Here is a 4,940-nt window from a genome sequence, read left to right as displayed (position 1 = left end):
CAACACAGGTATACTATATAATAATATAGTTCCATTAAGCACGTAATCAAATTAATTTCATAATTTTACCCTTCTCGGGTCATAATTACTAAAATGCCCCTGGCTCACCAACGGGGTCTTAACATAATAAAATTCATATAATTTCACATATATTAAATTATATAATAATATAATTTCCTCAATTATACATAATTATCTAGTTAGGGTTTTGCTAATCCATTTCTTAATTCCGGGTATTACATTTGGCAACTACTTTTGGTTAATCAGGAAATTAACACTAGTACTTAAGGCTTGTTAGAACTGTGCCACAGTTGTATAGAACTTTCCTTAGACTGAATAAGTACCTTTCCTTCAATTTTAACATCCAGTCCTTTTCTGGTAGACCTAGAGACTTCAGATAGGTTTTTACACTTCTCCAAAATCACTATTCCACCCCCAGAGTAATCACCATCTTATCAGAAAGATTTTCTAGCACAAAGGCAAATCTCGAAATCTGATGTGGTGTAGTCTAAGAGTTTTAAATACACCCTTATTGACTAACATAAAGTTCTTCTTCTTAATCTTAAGATTTACTTGATTGTCTTCCAATGTTCTTCTCTTGGATTAATCTGATACCTACTCATTACTCCCACTCAACAACAGGTGTCTGGTCTAAGGCATACGAAAGCATATCTGAGACCTCTCACTATTGATTTAAGAAATTCTTTCATGACTTTATCTTTTCTGGAATAGTTGAGACTTTTCCTTAGATAAATAAAAGCTATGCCTAGAAGTCGAGAAGCTTCTATAGATTTCCATTAGAAAGAAAATGCTTCAGCATCTTACTAAAGTAAGTTGCTTGCAATAGAGTAAGTAATTACCAGGTATACCACAAGCCATAGGTTTAGATAAACTCAAACCTATAATACTAGGAACAGGAAGTTTTGTTAAGTCCATTGAATAGATTTATACATGAAACTTCCTTTTATGTCCTTGTAATAGAAAGTTTAGGTTACTCCATGTGAATGGATTAAACCATAGTTCTATTGGCTTTTCTTCTTAGTTTCTTATCTTGACAATCCATTACTTGTTTAACGGATTTTAATCACTAGTGTCTTCCAAGTCATAAGAAGGTGAGTTCCTAGAAACTCTCCCACTACGACAAGGTACCGTGAATTATGTCTAAGAAAACTAAATGGTATTGACCTCTTCGGTTTTGACAAGACAACAGAGGCAGTGGGATCATCATATGTCATATAAGATGATAGAACACTTTTGGAATCAAGAAAAATATCTCCTTTATTGTCTACTTTATTTTCAGACTTAGTCATTTTCTTAGAAAAGTATTATTTGTTTAAACAAACACTTTCTTATCTATTGACTATGGGATGGTCCACCCCTAATCACTTAGAATAGCTAACAAACATGCAAACCATGGTTAACTGTTCTAGCTTTTCTTAAGATTTTGATTAGGTCATCCATGAATCTAGTAATGATTTACATTAAGTATACAACCATTACATCATTCTAAAATTGTATTACCATAGAAGGTCTTAGGCAACAACTAGTAACTAATCATCAATATGCAAATCGAAATTTTGGGGGAGGTAAGTTTGGATATAATTCAAAAATCAATTTAATGATCTTTGAACTGCATATCTACTAACTATTTCTCCACCCCTATCAGTTCGCAAGATCTTTAACCACTTACCTTAATGGTGTTTTACCATTGCTAGAAATCAGAAATTTTTCAAACATTTCAAATTTCTTTGCATAAGGTATAATCTAGAGTTATCGTTTTAAGAATACAATGAAAAACTCATATCCACCCCTGAATGTACATCCATCTACGAATGAGATGAACTACTTTCAGTGGATATAGGCATATTAACTCTTTGCAGAGATTGATCTTTTCAAAACCACTATGAACAAGATACAAATGCCATAGATTAAAAAAAAATGTGGTTGTGTCGTTTTGATGACTTAGGTTTAGTTACTTCAAAAAGTTCATAGAATAGTGCAAGTGGATCTTGGTCATAGAATACTAAACTCATATTCCATACTTTAATATACAGTTTTTGAATCCATTAATAGAAGATGGTTATTAAACACTTGTGAAAGTGTAACTGTATTGTATTTTGCAAATAGAAATATAAGAAATTTCTGTTTGGAATCTAAAATTAAAGTCAAAGACTTAAATTTATACCAAATATAATGAGTAATTCTTTCTTGGACCACCACTACTAATTTAACTCTAAGTCTGATTTGCCCATATAAGTAGGAGATTTCTAAGATTGAGGACTTATATCATTGTGGAATAGAATTTGGGAATTATAATCATATGCGTCATTTAATTTCTTAAGAGAAAATAGAATGACATGAAATGATTTATAGACCATTCATCCACTGATATGTTATTGAGCTAATTCGAAATGAATAAGCTAAGAGGAATTAGGATAATTTCGTTGTTTAAATAAGAATCCAACGATGATTCGATTAGCGAAAGTCAAAGTAATCTTATTTATACAATCTTCTTGTTTCATATTGTAAAAATACTAGTCTAAGGTGTCATCAATTGATGAATAGCTAGATGTTACATATACAATATTTATCTTTCGAGATCTAACACTATTATGTATGTCTAATGGTGAAAATCCATTAGGGATTTATCTCATTAGATAAACAAACCAAGTTAGACCAACAATGAAGATTCGAAATTAAACTACAATTTAATAACAGAAAATAACATGGTTCAATATAAATTCATACACAATTCAGAAATTATTAAACATATAGCAAGTAGGAATGACAAGTGAAAATACTAAAACATACAATCCTAAATAATTTCCAAGGTTTTCAACAAACTGATATCAGTGTCCCGTTTAGGCGAGAGTCAAAGCTACCATCCATTGAATAGAGTTGTCAGCTCATCTAAAATGTTAAACATTCTAGCAACCTTTTATTCGATCAAGATTGGAATCCAGCGTTGTCCCGTTTAGGCGAGAGTCAAGGCTATTCTATCTTATAAGCTTCTACCATTGTTTCATATTTTGCAAGTCAAATACAGTCGCCACCATTAGGGTGATCCATACCATATAAAACACTTACAAAGCTACTTATCTTTCGAGATTAAACGGTTCGAAGTTGCTAATGAACGTTCTTCCATTAGGGAGGATTACTCACTAAAACAAACGCTATGTAAAACCAACAATGGAGATCGAATATCTTAATAATAATAAAGCTCATTCTTTAAAATGTATTTTCATTATTATTTATAATAAAATATATTCATTAAATATCGAATTTAGAATTAAAATTCTAAATTAGAATTTAATTTAATATTTATAAAATTATACTTAGATGGTGATTGAAATAAATTGAATTGTTTCCATCTCAGTAGTAATTTTGATATATAAATATTAAGAAAATTATTTAAGTTGTATTAATTTAAATTAATTTGCAACTCAAAATAAATTTTCATGAGAATATATTTATTGTATTTTGAAAAAGAAAGTATAAAAACTTTATATTTTCGAAATACTTAAATAATAACTACTTAGAAAAATACTTCAAGGAAAAAATATCACCTATCTAGATTTTTCTTTGACTAATTTATTCAATTTCTAATAATATACTTTAATTCATTTATTTTAAATTAATCAATAAATGAAAGAATCATTGATTTAAGTTGGTCCAAGAATTAATTAAAATAAATAATTAATTTACAACTTAATCTATTTTTCAAGATAAATTCAAATCATCTTGCATTATGAAATGCAATTTCGAAAATTGATTAATAAAATAAAGAAAAATAAATATTTTGAAATTAATTTAAATTTAGTTGAAAAAATAAATTTCAACTAAAAATAATTTTCTATTTAATTAAGTGTCATGAAAAAGAAATATTTAAGTATCATGATGAAAATCAACTTAGATATTTAATTTTCAATTTAATTAAATGTATTAAATTCAAGAAACCAATAATTAAGTGTAGAGAAGGCTTAATTATTAATCTCTAGTTTAATACTAGGAAAAAATATACTTAAAATAAATTGTACCAAAATTAATTATTTAAATAATTAATTTCACAATGTATAATATTTTCCTATTTAATATTAGAAATAATAAGTAGTCTAGAAATAACTATCTAGAAAATATCTTACTTGACTAAGTATCCTTTCCACAAAATTTGAAAAAAAATATCTAATTTAAGTTGTATTAGAAAAAATCTAGAACTTAAATATTTTAAAATTTAAATTTAACTAAATATCAAAAATTGAGTTGTAACCACTTAATTTGAAAATATTCCATTTTAAGTTAATATTCAAAAAAATATCAACTTAAAAAATATCTAAAGAATCTTAATAACCTATTCCTAAAATTCCTCAACTTAATTTTGAAATTTGAAATTCAAAAGATATTCAGATTTAAATTGATTAGTTAGTGATAACTAATAAGAAAACGAGATTCAAAATACAAGTACAAAAAAAAGAAATTTTGTCATCTATTTTGTAGCATTTTGGCGGCATGGCCGAGTGGTAAGGCGGGGGACTGCAAATCCTTTTTCCCCAGTTCAAATCCGGGTGCCGCCTGATCAACAAAAGAATCGAAATACTTTGTTCTGTTTTGCTGATATAACTTGTCAAATTTTTTCCAGCAGAAGCAAGCGCAGAAAAAGGATTCTTGAGACTTGCTTGATTCGAAGTATCTGGGGATATTTTGTTCTCTAAAATGAAAATGCAGTAAATCCTTTAAGAAAGAATCTAATTGGTTATAATTCTATATTTAATTAAATACAAGAAAATACATATAGTTTAGCTTAGAATAAAATTCTTTAAACTACGGTTTTCTTAAATTAATTTCAAAATAAATAAAATTAATTATGTTGCTAATCAATTTTATTAGGTTAAACTAATTTAATTAACCTAGTACAGTTATTCAAATCAAGCAAATGGGCCTTC

At 27.8% G+C, this 4,940-nt stretch overlaps 1 non-coding gene across 1 annotated transcript; it reads left to right on the top strand.

Annotated features, from left to right (window-relative positions):
• The first annotated feature begins 4,500 nt into the window (after positions 1–4,500).
• On the top strand, positions 4,501–4,571 carry TRNAC-GCA (transfer RNA cysteine (anticodon GCA)). The gene has a single exon. It is a non-coding gene; the product is annotated as a tRNA-Cys (tRNA).
• The last annotated feature ends 369 nt before the right edge of the window (positions 4,572–4,940 follow it).

The sequence above is a fragment of the Cannabis sativa genome, chromosome X, assembly GCF_029168945.1.
Source record: "Cannabis sativa cultivar Pink pepper isolate KNU-18-1 chromosome X, ASM2916894v1, whole genome shotgun sequence".
Taxonomy (NCBI): Eukaryota; Viridiplantae; Streptophyta; class Magnoliopsida; order Rosales; family Cannabaceae; genus Cannabis; species Cannabis sativa.
This window is presented reverse-complemented; position numbering and strand designations above follow the sequence as displayed.